Source organism: Myxocyprinus asiaticus, chromosome 30 (genome assembly GCF_019703515.2).
Source record: "Myxocyprinus asiaticus isolate MX2 ecotype Aquarium Trade chromosome 30, UBuf_Myxa_2, whole genome shotgun sequence".
Classification (NCBI taxonomy): domain Eukaryota; kingdom Metazoa; phylum Chordata; class Actinopteri; order Cypriniformes; family Catostomidae; genus Myxocyprinus; species Myxocyprinus asiaticus.
The window spans coordinates 3,914,510-3,932,319 of record NC_059373.1 but is presented as its reverse complement, the minus strand read 5'-3'; the positions used below and the strand labels follow the sequence as shown (position 1 = coordinate 3,932,319).

Here is a 17,810-nt window from a genome sequence, read left to right as displayed (position 1 = left end):
CGTGCACACAAAATAAAAGACCTGTTAAGCAGTCGGCACATCGCTGAAAAAATTGCATACCCAGCCTAAAATGTCATTTTCTAGGCTACTTACTCAAAAGCATACATTTTTGATTAACAAAATTAACATGGCAACATGGTCCTGTGAAAGACGGGACCTGACGCACCTGAGGCCATTATCTTGCGCTTGAAAAAGCCTGCTCGGCAGGAAAATAACTTGCAAGAACGCACCGATTTAAAGACTCAAATGTGAAAACATTCATTGTGACTTGCAAGCCAATATTTCGGAAATCTGCTTCCCGCACCACCACTACCAACGTGATTTCCATAGCTACTTTGCTGGTCTTGCGAGCGGACAAAAATACCATATATTTATACTATAAATGTATGTTATGGACTTGCATGCATATATAGTATATATTTATATATACTGTATATATACTGTAAATATACGGTATACATATACTGTAAGTATACACACCGATCAGCCACAACATTACAACCACCTGCCTAATATTGTGTAGGTCTCCCTCGTGCCGCCAAAAGAGCGCCAACCTGCATCTCAGAATAGCATTCAGAGATTATATTCTTCTCACCACAATTGTACAGAGTGGTTATCTGAGTTACCATAGACTTTGTCAGTTTGAACCAGTCTGTTCAAGAGAGGTCATTCTCTGTTGACCTCTCTCATCAACAAGGTGTTTATGTCCACAGAACTGTCACTCACTGGATGTTTTTTGTTTTTGGCACCATTCAGAGTAAATTCTAGAGACTGTTGTGTGTGAAAATCCCAGGAGATCAGCAGTTACAGAAATACTCAAACCAGCCCATCTGGCACCAACAATCATCCATGCAATTATCTAATCAGCCAATCATGTGGCAGCAGTGCAGTGCATAAAATCATTCTGATACGGAGATTCAGTTAATGTTCAGATAAACCATCAGAATGGAGATTTGGACCATGGCATGATTGCCTGAGATGCAGGTTGGAGCTGTTTTGGCGGCACGAGGGGACCTACGCAATATTAGGCAGGTGGTTTTAATGTTGTGGCTGATCGGTGTGTGTATATACATTATGTGTGTGTGTGTGTGTGTGTGTGTGTATATATATATATATATATATATATATATATATATATATATATATATATATATATATATATATACACACACACTATGTGCAATTTATAATAATATTTATATTTTAAACCTTTTTGGTACAGAATGTAGAACATGCAATTATTTATATTTTTTAATAAATCAATTTGAATAAAATATATGTAATATGTTATATAAATATAGATAATGTTTGATCAATCAAAGAAATAATCTAAGATGAATTGACTATCAGAACAATCAAGTAGCATCCTCACTCATGTAAGAGTTTAATTACATATGTTTTATTGTTGGAGCCATGGTGCAGCAGTGAAGCAGATGTTATGCAGGTTCAAGTTCATGTCTGGCCTCTGCCATGTCCTGATCTCATTTCCTAGTATCATGTCTAATACAGGCAAAAAAGCCCATAAATTAAAATTCATCTGCATTAATACAGTCATCTCTAACTACCATTACAGTGTTTCCCAACCTTTTTTGCGTGTTTATTTTTTTACCCCTACAGCCCCATCAGTAATGTTCGAGTTAGCTTATCATCAACACCCAAAAAGAGCTGTCAATTTTTGTACAATTTGTTAAATTCAATTAGACAAAAATGTTTTAAAAAGATTTACGGTTACGTTCTGTTTCTGTTTTGTTCATTTTGTTTTCTCATCTTTAAAAGGAACTGAAATTGTGAAATGAGTCCTCAAAAATTATTTTAATTTATTAAATAATTCAGAATATTTGTTTTTGGTGAACCATCTGTTCAAGTCAGTTTAAGCTATGTGCATGCTCTTCCTATAGAGGGCACTGTTTCTGCTTTCTTCTGAGCACGAACAAGGCTGCAATCTCATTTCCAGTGTGCGGTAAGCCATGGATGAGTGATTCTCTTTTGAGGTTTTCGAGAACGTCCGTCTCTGTGGGCTCTAACGTAAAGCTCTGGTGACAGGTAGCGAATCGAGGTCACGTCTGCTAATCACATCCACTGTCTGAGTCCAGATTCCTGTCCAGTGACCCACTGAGGAGCTGTCATGCGTGGAGGAAACTTTACATCCTTTGCAACCCTCCCTGAATCTGGCAAACCCTGGTTTACCTTCAAAAAACACTTGCTTACCTCAGTGGATGGATGGCAACTGTTTTGTTTTAATTTGTCAGGTTTTTTCAGGTTTGTATTTGCTTATATGTGGTTGGATTTACAAGGCGAAACCCTTTTACAAGGCTTTGGCAAATGGGCAAACATTTGATGAAACTAGTTAATGTGATTGCCTTCCAAATTATGTAAGTACACATTGAGGACATTTTGTGGTGCGGAGTTTTAAACACCAGGTGTTCAAATCTTACTCCGGAAAGTAATGGCTGTCTTTATCATTTCCACTCTGAGAGATTTGAGAGATTTTAGCCCACGCTGTCTGAAGAAAAGAGCCCTGTTTGCTTTCCTGTAGAAGGTAAAACAAACAACCTGTAATGTGACTGGTCAGGTGTCCAAGATTACTCCGGAGTTAAGAGGGAACCCAGCCTTCCCCTGCGGCGGTCCGTGCCACCCACTCTTCGGTAATATGATGAAATCTTTCGAAAATGAGATGCGTACTGCACGTCTGGAGGTGAAAGTTTTATTTGCTTTGCTCTCTAAATTTTGGTAATCCCAAAGTTTAATTTTGTGATTGGGGCATTTCCAAGAGCCAGACTGATGAGTTCCAGATGGGTTCACAAATGAATGCGGTCAACCTGATGGCAGTTGAAAAAGAGAAAAAAGCTTGAATTTGAGCAGTTCTGGACACTTAGAAGGTGATTTATGGAAAGAACCACATTTCAACAACCCCATCCTTACTAGGATTGACAGCATTAAGCAGGCTTTCCATGTATCATTGGATCTATAGTTGCGGATTGCACAGCATGAGTATGACCCAAGGCCCTTTCAGTGGAAGGAGGGGTCATTCTTCATGTCATTTATACTGGGTGCACACTACTATTTTTACCATCCTTTACGATTGTTGCTTGTCAGACTGTACAATGTGATCCCAGTAAGATCTTTGTTAAAAGCCATGACACTGTGCAAAATTATAGTCAAGACTTTTGCCCCCACATACCAGTTGGCAGCATTGTTTAGGTGTTGTATCACAATTGGCGGTCTTGAAGTCAAACTGCACAAATGTGACGCAAAATTTGTGATACTGCCAGAAGATTACTCGCAAAGGCATCTCGGTGAACATGTCACACTAAATGCCCGGACATACTTCCACATCCTGTATCGCCTTGGACACTGTCGAGCAGTTCAGCCTTTCAAAGTATACTCTTTTGACCGCAAGCTAATACGAACGTGTTTGATGCATACGCACTATGACTGCTTTGTGATGCTCTTTTAGTAGCCAACGGCAGGCGACAATAAGCACAGACTATGTCAGGACTAAGATTCATTGCTACAGCAATTAATCGTCAGTCTATGAACATGTCACACTAAGCAAAGACTGCTGCTCATCAGAGACTCCAGCCACCCAAGCCATGGGCTGCTCTCACTGCTACCATCAGGCAGGCGGTATCGCAGCATCAGGACCCGCACCAGCCGACTTCATGACAGCTTCTTCCCCCAAGCAATCAGACTTCTGAACTCTTGATCTCTCGCGATCAATATACAAAAGCACTGCACTTTATTACTCTTATATCTCACACCGGACTGCATAAATTATATTCTCTCTTAACAACACACTGGCAACTGACTATCAACCGACAGCCTGAATGTCAATACAATACAACCTACTGTATATTTTATATATAATATTTTTATTGTATAATGTGTATTCTATATTGTGTGTGTGTGTGTGTGTTCTATATTGTGTGTATTGTATACTGTACAGTGTGTGTTATTTGTATATTGTGTTGTGTGTAATTATGTGTATATTAGATATGTAAATTGTGATGTGTAAATCTGTTTATTGTAAATTGGTATATGTCTCATCATTGTCATGACTGCTATGTTGCTCGGATCTGCACCCAAGAATTTCACACACTATTGCACTTGTGTATATGGTTGTGTGACAATAAAAGTGATTTGATTTTGATTTGATTTGCACTAAGACGAGAGAAATCTTTTATGATCATCGAAATTTGTCTCGGGCCACAAAATTGTGGCTCAAAATGTACAGTGTGAACCCAGTTTTGCAGACAATAATGCACAAAATGACAAACCGAAAAATTACCAAACTTTGACAACATTATAATTTTTGTTGTTGAAAAATAAGCATTTATTAAAACATTTATTAAAAACATTTTAAAGATTTATTAGCATAAGCTAAATGTGAAAACTGTCCTTGTTGTGAAAACTTATACTATGAAATAATAGAACATAGTATTCACTACTTTTTAGAAGTTACATTGTTGTGAATTACTCGCACTTTAAGGACTATTATTAAGTTTCTGTGATTGAGACAGTTTTTACATAAACAGTATTCACAACACAATTTGAGAATTCTGACTAGCACGTAACTTAATTCAAGTTCTCCTGTGTATGTGCTTAATTAGCTGTTTCCATCAAAGTTACAAATTTAATTGATGTGAAAAACCAGAATATAGCAAAAAACTATTCATGATTAAGGCAGTGTTTCCATCCCATGTTTTCAAGAGAATGAAATCATCACTTCCATGGAAAATAGCACAAAATGGAAACGGAAATGGAAGTTGTAGCCACTGTTGCTCTTTTGTTCAATGTAATAAATTACATGCAGTTTTGAGTGCGCTGACTGAACGGTCTCATGAACCTCATGTTTACTTGCAATCGGTGGCAGATGCCTTTTATCTGGGAACGAAAGCATACCAGCAGTTCTGGGAGAAAATTGTACCTGATATTTTTTGTATTTTTTGTATTTTCCCCCTTTTTCTCCCAACTTGGAATGCCCAATTCCCAGTGTGCTTTTAAGTCCTCGTGGTTGCGTAATGATTCGCCTCAGTCCGGGTGGCGGAGGACGAATCCCAGTTGCCTCCGCGTCTGAGACGTCAACCCGCGCATCTTATCACGTGGCTTGTTGAGCACGTTGTCACGGAGACATAGTGCTTGTGGAGGCTTCACGCCGTCCACCGCGGCAATAACGCTCAGCTCACCATGCACCCCACTGAGAACGAACCACATTATAGCGACCACGAGGAGGTTACCCCATGTGACTCTACCCTCCCTAGCAACCGGGCCAATTTGGTTGCTTAGGAGATCTGGCTGGAGTCACTCAGCACACCCTGGGATTCGAACTAGCGAACTCCAGGGGTGGTAGCCAGCGTATTTTACCACTGAGCTACCCAGGCCCCCTGTACCCAATATTTTTGATGACAGGCTTTGGCTTCAGCATTAAAGAATAACCAGGGCAACAATTGAGATGCAGTGCAATGTGATTGGTCTGCCCATTAGTCCAGTAATGAGCAAATTATTCAGTCACATGACTTGAGGCAAAGTTGTTTTTTGTGACTTCTTTTTTTTTATGCATGTCTAGGAATTTATTTTGTAAATGTTTTTCAATTTTAGTTTACACGCTTATCTTATTTAATAAAAAAATTATTCACCTCATGCAAACTATTAATTTTCTATGTGCATTTTGGAGATTTTAGTCACATTGTGATGTTTCCTTCCAGCATTTTTGATGCAATATCCTAGAAATCTCATATAAACATTTGGATAGATACCCAGACATTGTCTGTGCAGATTCAAGTAGTAATATTTTGCAGTTTTACTTTTTTCTTATTTTTTTTCTTGTAGCTTTTCCCATTCAAACAATTTTTTAAAATCGTTTAATTATTGTCATGACATATGTTTTTCGTCTAACCTTCGCTATCGTTGACAAAATCAATAAACCCTTCATTCAACAAATTTAGTTGGTTATTTCGATGACAAAAATGAAGACTGCCTCTGTCGCTGTTATTTACTTTCTCTCGCACTTTTCCATTTGCACGTCCCATGGTAATGGCTACTGGAAGGTTACAAGGCCCTCAATGGAGGAATATATTTTCATTGGAAACAATCATTTGATTTTGCCTCTTGTCTCTGAGCACCCTATCTGTCGAAAGGCATGCACAAGTTCTGCCTGGTTGCGTTTTCGAACTGTAAGCCATGTATATGTTTGGAGAGCAGGGCCATCCGCAGAGCACCAAACTTGAAAACGTGGTTGAAAAGCTTCTGGATGCCATAAGCTAATTACAGCCGTCAGTACGCTTCTCTGGGTCATGGTTTCTTCCGCTGAGCTTGGCATTCCAAGCGGACATAGGGGAAGGCACTGGCTCTCCATTCCGGCATTAAAAATCACATCAATTTATGAAACTGGAACCATGGGGTTGTATACATTCACCCTTAGCAGCCCAGCACTAGTTGTAGCATGACCTCACCTCCACTTTTAACCCTCATCATTCTGCTGAGCATTCAGTACCTCTTGCAGCTTCTACATAGCGGTCTGAATGCCAAACGCCTAGCTACCCACAAAGAACTTTGGAGCAGGTGAAATGAGAACCCATCTTTGTTAATATCCCTTGCGAATGACCAAAGAACATCATTCAGTTTCTTTGTTTCGTTGCTTTCTTCTAACCCAGCATTGTAGAAATGAACAAACTGAGCAAAGAAGCTGCCTAAACTGAAGTCTGGAAAGACTTCTAGGCTAGATCCATGGGCCAGGTACCTTGACATAAAAGAGAAGATACATGCCGTCAATGTTGGAATGAAATAGCCATTGCCAGCTCTTCATGGCCATTTAAAGGAATATTCTGGGTTTAATATAAGTTAAGCTGACTCGATAGCATTTGTGGCATCATGTTTAAATTTGGTATAAAGTTGGATTTTTTTACTTGAAAGGCAACACTTGTGGCGGGATGCTCAAAAAACAGTGTTACATGCAGCGCAATGATTAAACACATTAGTCTGAAGGTCTTTTAAAGGCACTGAGTTTAAAGATGCAACTTGCCCAATAGAGTTTTACCATGCAAACTGTCTAATGGACAAAGCATGCTAAATAAAGCACCTCCACTATTAATAGCAAAGTTAAAAAATCTAGATAAAATCGACTAATTGACTACTTGATTGTTGGACAACTAGTCAGCTAGTTGGCCATCGTAACCCATTTAAAGTAGAAGTACATTTGGTTTAGGCCAGCCTGTAGGCATCTGCCCATTTCCAGTGTCTGAACCTGGTTGACCTTAGTGTTTTTCTTTCACCCTGCCTGGGCATATTCTCCTTTCTACTCTTGACGTCTTGTTAAAAGCACCGCCAGGGCCTGTTGTTCATGTATGTTATATGCTTTTCTTTGTCTTTTTCCCCAGCAAGCCATTTGGTCGAGCATTTCAGGAAAGAGAATGATTAATATGTTTTGTGCTTCACGGACACGGGCATGGATTTTACGAAATGTCTGCACTGTTAAAAAACAAAGAGTGGTTTTGTTCTCTTGGATCCATTGGATAGAGCTGCTCTTTAGATTGATCAAATTAGACTAAAGTGAATGTGGGTGGTGTTCTGTTACCGATGCAGAAAGGTAAAGGGGATTTAAAGGCTGTATCCCACTGGGAGCCATTGGCCCCACACAGACCTCACACCCATGCTATGCCTTCCAGATCGGAGTCAATTCAGGATTGAAGCAAATGTGTAACCTATTTGGATCCAAACACTGAACAAATGGATTCATGTGTGTTTGAGAGGGGACAAGCTACTTGAAACTTAATTCTGAGTATAATCATAATTCTTTATTTTATTTTGGGCCTTTGTGCCAGTTCTGTTGATTTGGAAAGTAGAAGTATTACAGAAAATGAAAAATATGCTAAGTTGGATTGGAAAAATGAGTTGGATTCGATCGATAAGTAGAACTCCACACTAATACCATTTCGGTTGAAAACTCTGTTTTCCATTTCATAATGTCATAGTTTTTCATTGTATGTGGTACTAGAGAATGCTTTCGAAAGTTTCCGGTGTGAATGAGAGACGAAAACGTAACAAAAACGATGCATTTTCAAACGAAAACGTCATAACATGCCTTAACTTCTTGTCCACAGCTCCAACAAGATTCATAAATCTTACCACATTGGGCAGTATTTCTAGAAACTTTTCATAAGCTTAAGTGTTTTTTGGTACTTTTTGATACTTCATTCCTTTTATCAAATGCTTTACATTTTAAGGCAATTTTAGGCACAAAACATACTTTACGCAAGTACTTGGTGGCAAATGCTTTTAGCTGTGCAAGCTTGATTTTATTTGTCATTTCATTTAGAAATAAGTCCGAACGCAATTCATAATGCATCGTAGGAACACAATGCATTTTTTAGGGCTATCGTAAGAAGCACTGAAGCTAACATTAGAAGTCTTCTACAGTTTTATCTTTTACGTCAACTACTGTCATGATGCCGCAACAGTTTGGTGAAACCTTAGTTAAACTTTAGACATGTTTATAACTAGCTAGCTGAACAACATATCCATCAAAACATTTGAAGGTAAGTAGCATATGTTTACGTGGGCATTAGCCCATAGACCTTATTCACGCTAGCACCATCTTTGATTTTTAAAGGGAATGACAACGAGGCTGTGAGGGTTAGACTTACCATCTCTTCAGTGGGCTGTACTGCAGTGTGGCGGGGTGAGCAAGAGACAGACACAGTGGGTGTGGCATCAAGCCTTGGAGAGGCATTTATTGGAAATAATAATAAACATAAAATGTCCAAAAATGGGGAAAATAGTGTCCGGGGGAGTGGTGTTCAAAACAAAAGGGATCTGGCATCCTTGCGGTGAAACAGTTACTCAGTGAAGGTCGGGGGTGCGTCCAGGGCACGGCCCAGGCTTGAGCGCGGTCCGACGGCCACACGCACTCCACTCCTGGATCCGTGGCGCATGGGGCTGCATTGTCGTTAGCGGCCTGTCCTCCCAGGCCCGCGACAGGTATGAGGGAAGCGGCCCAGCCTGTAGCCCGTCGGCCGTGACGCATACTGTTCTTCCACATCTAACTCGCGCTGGGCGTCCGAGGAGTGGGTCAGGCATCACATCTAATTTGGCGAACCCTCCCTGCTCTGGTCCTGGGCGTGTAAGGATGCCAGTGTGCGCGCACATGGAGATTTGAAGCCAACTCCCTGAGAAGAGGTGCACTCTGCGTTTAAAGACAGTGGTGATGAAGCATTATTCACATCAGGTGTGCTTCATCTACCACTGTCGGAATGATGCTTATTAACTATGCACCTCTTCTTGCTCTCCAGCCCACTCCCGTTGTGAGATTGGCTGAAGGACGGCCCTAAGAGGTGGGGCGACGATCATGAAAGGGAGTGGCGGGTTATTCCGCCACATGCAGTTTGAAGTGTTTTTGGATCATTCTGCAGAAAAAACATTGATTAAAATATCTGTCCAAGAACATTCAGTATACAAATAACCTGCGCACTGCTAGCAAAACCGGCAGCAATTTGCCGCTTTTTTGCATACCTCTCATTGAAAGTGAACAAGACACTTGCACTTGCCGCGTCATGTGTGTAAGGGCCTTTAGATACGGCCATGGTAGTAAGCTACCATGTTTAATATTGTGGTTACAATAGTTTTACTACAAATACCGTGGTTAAACATGTAAATCCATGTCAATTTTTGTAAGAGAATGTCACCCTAATTTTATATATATTATATATATTAGTAGCTTGTAGTGTAGCTCACTAGTTTTTTAAAAGAGTAGCTTGACTGTACTACTTTAAGTTATGAGACTATGAGTAGCTTGTAGCTTGGGAAGGTACAGTTTCAAAGTAGCTACCCCTATACTGGCTACCGAAAGAATGCTCATTAAGAATGTCCAACAGCACTGCATGCTTGCAATGCATTTTCGAATATGTTTCTGGCCTTAGAATGTTTCAAATTGTCACAGAAAATACAAAAAATTGTCATTGATCAGCAAACGTACAATAGTTTTCTGGGCGGTGAGCCAAATACCCCAAGAAGCCTCTGTAGATTGAGAAGTCTGTTGTCTTCTGTCTATAGGTAGAGAATGAAGTGATTTCAAAACCATTCCTGTCTGAGGACACAAAGGTCTTCTTTCAGCCCAGTGCGCTCTGCTGAAATCAATAGGCTGATAAAATTGACAGATTGCTGGTAAATTATGTGGAATCTTGGCCTGACACAGTGCTGTCAGCAGGAAATCTCTTTTTAATAGTCTATTTAAGGAGAAGCAGGGATGTGTTTTTCTAAGTCGGAGGGGAATGTTGATCCAGAGGACTGGGGGTGGGGGTGGTCAGTCTTGAAATTGCGTGTCGGTCATACAGAGCAAACGGGACCCTAGGCTGCGGTCCGCTGGACTCTTGCAGGTGTGTGGAGGTGGGGGGTAGGCGTTGGAAAGCTGGGATAGAGGGAGGATTTTTTTTTTTTTTTTTTTTTTTTTTGAAAGCGAGAGATAGAGCAGCCAAAGTAGCCACCTGTCGTTCCACAGTTTTTAGGACTTCCTTTCATCCGGTCTTCAGCACAACTCCCGGTTGGGCCAGCGTGCATGCTGCCAGAAGGCCTGATTGAAACCAACTGCCAGCGGGGGCTGCCTCAGGCTCATGGGGTGATGGGGGAACTCAAGGAGAGTCCCTGTGAGGACTGGAATGGAGATATGTGTCTCCAAAATCTAGTGAGCTACTTATGGAGGCAGCATTTGGAATGAAAAGTACACCCAAAATCGAAAGTTTACTCATTTACTCACCCTCATGTTACTCCAGACTTGTTTGCCATAGGATTAGGGCTGGGTAAAAATCTGGATTTTTCCGATTAATTGTATTAATTTGAACGATCCCGATATCGATTCTTTATATTTCAAGATCAATCTTTTACTCGATGTTCAACCATCTACAATGTGAGTAAATCACTCACATATGCAACCAATTTCACGCATTGCGGCTAAAAATGTCTGTGATTAGTCACTGGCTTGCGAGTTTTCTGATTTCACTCACCATGACTGAGGAAAAATTTCAGCAGCGAGTATTTTTCACTGCGTGTTGACAGTAAAAGTTGAGTTCGACTCATTCCGTGTAGGCCTAATGTGTGTCCAAATACGTAATCCATGCAATCCATTTCCTTTTTTGTTCTTTACAGTCAGTTGTTGATCAAAAACAACAAAAATTGAAACATTTTATTCTAATCACACATAGAACGGATGTGGTAAATGAAGCCATCTTAAAGAGACAATGCACTTTTGATTTGAAGAACACGTGCTAAAGCAATACTAAGTACGTTTTTAGCGGCCATTGTACAAAGGTGCCTGGGTTTGTTCCTGAAAGGCAGCATTTGCCCTAATTCGCCCCCATCCCGAATCCTAGCCATATGGAGCCTGTAATGCTGAGTAGCCTGCCAGGAACAACTCAAGACACCTTTCTCATGGTTTTTATCTTGCTCTTACTTGTCCCATTCATCCCAGTAGTACTTGGGGTTTTGGACTCTATACTGACACCCATCATCCTGGATACTGGAAGTTTGTTAACTAAGTGCCACTTTACACCAAATATGTTTATTTTTCTTCTGTTTTGTTACTTTTAGTCTGTGTTTTTCTCCGTCCTCATACTACACCCATTCGTATAATCGACATTCTTGGATTTAATTTTTTAAAAAATGTGCGCATCGTTGTGCACTGGACCGTGAATGTGCAGTTGCAGCTTGCAAGGACTCTGCCGGCTGTAGACCGCTGTGTGCTCGCACTTGGCATTTGATATTGCGCTGTTTATCTGTGATCCTTGCCGTAAGAACTTTAGGTCGTAGCGGTTTGCAGCAGTGACCTTGTTTGAACATTTTATCTTTTCACTTGCACTCGTTCTGTTTGGACTGTCTGGTGGAGCACACTTCTGCTGTTCTATACCATCACTTTGAACTATACTGTTGACTTGGGCTCCATTGTTGTCTGTAGTAAGTACAGTGGTACATATGACACTTTGATGCCATACGACACTTTGTGTGATGAACAGACTGAATTTTAATTTGTTATTCAGCACCTAAATCCAATGTGATGACTACTGCAATTGGGAGTTGATCTATAATTTAATTTAAGGGTGAATAACATAAGTTTTGGTCTGTTCATCGCACAAAGTAATTGAATGGCTTAGAGGCTTATAGTGTAGAGTCGTTTCTTCATTTAATGGTGTTTTTCTTTGTCCTTTTTGGAACTTGATGTTTAAGGCATCATAGGTGCGCTTTTGACGTAAAGGCTGTTCCAAAAGTTAGGCATTTTAATGTTGATGCCTTTTTTTTTCTCTCTTCCTTTTTCTCCCTAATTTGGAATGCCTAATTCCCAGTGCACTCTAAGTCCTCGTGGTGGCGTAGTGACTCGCCTCAACACGGGTGGCGGAGGACGAATCTGTTGCCTCCGCGCCTGAGACCTTCAACCCGCGCATCTTATCACGTGGCTTGTTGAGCGCGTCACCGCGGAGACATAGCGCGTGTGGAGGCTTCATGCTATTCTTCGCGGCATCCACGCGCAACTCACCACGCGCCCCACCAAGAGCGAGAACCACATTATAGCGACCACGAGGAGGTTACCCCATGTGACTCTACCCTCCCTAGCAACCGGGCCATTTTGGTTGCTTAGGAGACCTGGCTGGAGTCACTCAGCACGCCCTGGATTCGAACTCCCGAACTCCAGGTGTGGTAGTTAGCATCTTTTCTTGCTGAGCAACCCATGCCCCCAGTGTTGCTGCCTTTTTAAAATACCTAGTTTTAGACAAATTCTGAAGGCTGAAGTATACTTTGGTTTTCCGCGTTCCGCTACATCTTGCGCACAATTTTAATCATCAGCACAGTGTGTATTGTTTGTGTACAGGCCAGTTCTTCTGGACAGTCTGCTCGACCATGGCGAGAGAAGGATGCAGCACAAGGAAAAACAAAGGATACCCTAGCTTTTAAAAATGCTGCCTCAGTAGGCAGCTACCTAGGTGTTGGAACAGAGTTTGTATTTCCCATTCATTCTAGCAGAGAAATTTTTTCCACATTTTGTTAAACGTGTTTTTGCATGTTTTCTTAAATTGAAGGCGGAAAAATAACTGAAAGGGAAAAAAAATATGGCCAGTTACCACCTTGGCTCACTTGACGTCCATCTTGTTCAGATGCCTTCAGTCAGACGTTCTCCGGGCCTGTCGTCAAATCTGAAACGAAAATATGCTTTTTCAAACCATAAAGACAAACTGCTCTTCGTGGCTCGTGAGTCAGTGGAAGGAAAAATCTTCATGGTATTGACATCATTGGGATGTGTCCGTTAATGATAGAAAGGAAAAGTCAAGCGCTGCACTCTTGTGGCTTTGTTTTCGATGCCTTTCTTCTCTTATACAACCAGAGCAGTGGTAGAGAAAAGCTTCAGGGCCACATTAGATATTTAATTTTCAATAAATAATGACTTTCTCTGAATGATGTACCGGATGCTTTGAGGCCAGGTGGGAAACCCATTTGAAACCTGCATTGCCAGAATGCAAACTTTCCACATGCGGCCTCCAAGGTTAAAGCCCTGTGTGCGAAGATCTGCAGATTATTTATTTATCAGGGTGGTGTAGTGCAGTGCGCCCAGCCTTTTTTCTTCAGTGTGTTTTTGCCGTAAGTAATGAGCGCTTGACCTTTTGACGAACTCTTTGCGGTTATGGTATTTTAGAAATAATGATGAGATTTATTTTTATGGCCTATTTGCTTCCTTCAGCGGTGTAAGATGGTTGAAATCAGAAGTGGGCGGTTGGCTGGGCGTATAGCTGCAGGTCTGTCAGGTGAGGGAATCGGGTTTGAGCAGATACAGGCGCCTTTCCTCTTCCTGGATCCCAAACCAGCCTGCCGTGACAGCATGGCACCTCTTTGGGCAAAAGTGGACAGGAGAGGAGTTTTCTGACGCTTAGCAGACCAGAATTGGGCGAGACAATGGCCTGTGCTGCTGTCATCTGTTAGCCATCCTCCAGACGGTCTCGAGGGACCTGGGGGAGGCCAGATTATTACCCCCACATCCAGCCTTTCATGGAAAGAACTCGTCTGTCTGCTCTGCTCATCGGCCTGCTCTGTTTTAAATTGTTTATGCTTTTAAATGTTTATTTTTTCTGGTTCCGTTCACTCTTACTTTAATTTGTGCTTGCCTTGACAATGGAGAACTTCTGACTTGCTTATATTGTGTAAATATGGCTTTAGTTCATCTATTGCTAGTGTGTCCTGATTTTTATGACATTGGACAAGATAATCTGTTTGGCATGGGGCTGCATGGGGTGATATATAGCACTGTCAAAATAAATTGTGCTAATTTTGCTGGCGATATGTAATTAAGCAAAATGTTGGACTTAGTAAGTTTGAATCATTTCCATGAATCAGTTCAAACTACATGTTTCAATGAATCGATTCACAGCTCAAAGTTTATAATTTGTTTACATCTTCACTCAGAAATGTTCACAAAATCCCTGCATTTTTTGGATTAAAATGTTTTAATATAACCTGGAGGTAAATATTGCTTTTTATCAGGGACTAAAAACGGTTCAACGAACGAAAATGAAAACCGAAAACAAACAAAATTTTTAGCAGAACGTACCCGAAAACCGGAACAAAGTGATTTTCAATTGTTCCGGAGTGAAAATGTTATTTTTAAATGCTGGTAACCGGTTATAACTGGTTAATTTTGTTTCCGAAAATTTTTCATGAAACCAGAGGCTGAAGGGTTTATCATAGTACATTTTGTAACTGCACCACTTCATGTTGCCTGTAAAAATGAAACATGTGTTTTGTTACTGAGTGAAACTGCTGCATCACACATTTCTTTGCCTAAATGCTCGTTGTGGATGTCACATTCTCTGAATGAAGACCTTTTTAACAACTATGTATAATTACTACATATACATGCACTGCTAATCCAGGCACAAGGAAAACATTATTAGAGGTAAAAAGTATTTCCATGTCTTTATGTTAGATATGATGCATTAATACATATTTGATGCTGCTGGGTTTTGACAGAGATGCAGATCTGTAAATAAAATAATACTTGACTGTTAATTAACTGCTTGTTATGATTTCTATGCCGATAAATCCACCACACAGGGTAAAAATAATTGCTTATTTCCGCATATTTTGGTGAGGCAAGTGGCTGATTTTGGGCTTGTTTTTCCAGGCCATGTTGCTTGTTTCTCTTGCGAGGTCTGGCAACATAGCAAGGGGTGGGTATTTCGCCCACCCCTTAGTGTAGAGTCTGTCATTTTTAGAAGAACATTCTTTTATTTTGTTCTAACCGGTAACTTTTTAGAAAGGAGGCTGCGGAACTTCTGAACCGTAACGAAAAAATACAGTTTTTCCTTGGAACGAACCGAAATGAATAACATTCCGTTTTTAGTCCCTGCTTTTTATTACTGTGTAGTAAGATATTTTATTGGTCTGTAGATCTTTTATTGGCCAATATGTTTTGTAAAAAAATCACACTTTTAAGCCTTGTCCGAAAAAATAGATATGTATCAATAAATAGCCACAATTATACAGAGTGGTTATCTGAGTTACCATAGACTTTGTCAGTTCAAACCAGTCTGGCATTCTCTGTTGATCTCTCTCATCAACAAGGTGTTTCCGTCCACAGAACTGCCACTCACTGGATGTTTTTTGTCTTTGGCACCATTCGGAGTAAATTCTAGCGACTGTTGTGTGTGAAAATCCCAGGAGATCAGCAGTTACAGAAATACTCAAACCAGCCCGTCTGGCACCAACAATCATGTCACGATCGAAATCACTGAGATTTTTCCCCATTCTGATGGTTGATGTGAACATTAACTGAAGCTCCTGACCCGTATCTGTATGATTTTATGCACTGCACTGCTGCCACACGATTGGCTGATTAGATAATCGCATGGATGATTGTTGGTGTCAGACGGGTTGGTTTGAGTATTTCTGTAACTGTTGATCTTCTGGGATTTTCACACACAACAGTCTCTAGAATTTACTCTGAATGGTGCCAAAAACAAAAAACATCCAGTGAGTGGCAGTTCTGTGGACGGAAATGTCTTGTTGATGAGAGAGGTCAACAGAGAATGGCCAGAATGGTTTGAACTGACAAAGTCTACGGTAACTCAGATAACCGTTCTGAACATTTTGGTGAGAAGAATATCATCTCAGAATGCTATTCTGAGATGCGGGTTGGTGCTGATTTGGTGTCACGAGGGGGACCTACACAATATTAGGCAGGTGGTTTTAATGTTGTGGCTGATCGGTGTATATGTATTTATACATAAAATCCAATATCAAACGACTGAAAAGGATTTTGAAATGAACCTTAGTTCAATAAATACATAAGACATCAATAGGAACTCATACAGGTAAAATTGTCTTAAAATTTTCTAAAATGAAAGTATATTTTATTTACATTTTTACATTTATTTGGGGATTTTTTATTTTTTTTTTTACTTTTATTATAGAGAGTCTGGTCAAACTGTCTGTTTCAATAAATTGATTCATAGCTCTAATTCATAAATTTTTATTATTATTATTATTATTTTTGCAACGGTTGTAAATGTGTACTCAGACAAGTGAGGACTGCACCTGAGATAGAATGGGTAACCAGGTTCATGCGTGTTGATATTGAGCAGCTCTATGTGTGCTGGTGAGATATGAGGGGATGACAGAATGACAGGCTGAGGTGAACAGAGGGGTAAGACTCAGCGGGATATCACCTACTATGTGTGTGTGAGAGAAAGTTTTCCAGGAGTCGTCACTTGCTGGCCTTGGTGTGTGAAAGAGTCCTTTTAATGATGGTGTTTTGGGTTTGAAGGATTTCTTTTGCCGTTGCAGGTGGGATGGTAAGCGAGCAAACAGGTTTTGGAGGGTGTAGGAGGTGATAATTGAGTCGACACTCGAGACAAAGACACTTTGTCCGAACTTCATCTTGCTCTTTTTTGGACCATTGGGGCAGATGCTGCCAAATGCTATACCTGCGTATCCCATCAGCGCCGCCACACAGAACAGCTGTCTGTCTGACCGGCCGCACTTCCTGTGCCGTCCACCTCTGTTCTTTCAGCTGGTATGACTCATACCCATCCAAGTAGGATGAAAACATTAAAACCACCTGCCTAATATTGTGTAGGTCCTCCTCGTGCCGCCAAAACAGCTCCAACCCGCATCTCAGAATAGCATTTTGAGATGCTGTTCTTCTGTACAATTGTGTTTAGAGCGGTTATCTGAGTTACCGTAGACTTTGTCACTTCAAACAATTCTGGCTATTCTCTGTTGATCTCTCTCATCAACAAGGCATTTCCATCCACAGAACTGCCGCTCACTGGATGTTTTTTGCTTTCGGCACCATTCTGAGTAAATTCTAGAGACTGTTGTGTGTGAAAATCCCAGAAGATCAGCAGTTACAGAAATACTCAAACCAGCCCGTCTGGCACAAACAATCATGCCACACTCCAAATCACTGAGATCACATTTTTTCCCCATTCTGATGGTTGATGTGAACATTAACTGAAGCTCCTGACCCGTATCTGCATGATTTTATGCACTGCACAGCTGCCACACGATTGGCTGATTAGATAATCGCATGGATGATTGTTGGTTCCAGATGGGCTGGTTTGAGTATTTCTGTAACTGCTGATCTCCTGGGATTTTCACACACAACAGTCTCTAGAATTTACTCTGAATGGTGCCAAAAAAACAAACATCCAGTGAGCAGCAGTCTACGGTAATTCAAATAACTGCTCTGTACATTTGTGGTGAGAAGAATATCATCTCAGAATGCTATTCTGAGATGCGGGTTGGCGCTGTTTTGGCGGCACGAGGGGGACCTACACAAT

General features: G+C 40.8%; 1 protein-coding gene across 1 annotated transcript in view; it reads left to right on the top strand.

Moving 5' to 3' along the window:
* The window catches only part of LOC127420863 (ribosome biogenesis protein bop1-like), a 120,243-nt gene that overhangs the window by 24,987 nt on the left and 77,446 nt on the right, over nucleotides 1–17,810 (top strand). The window lies entirely within an intron of this gene.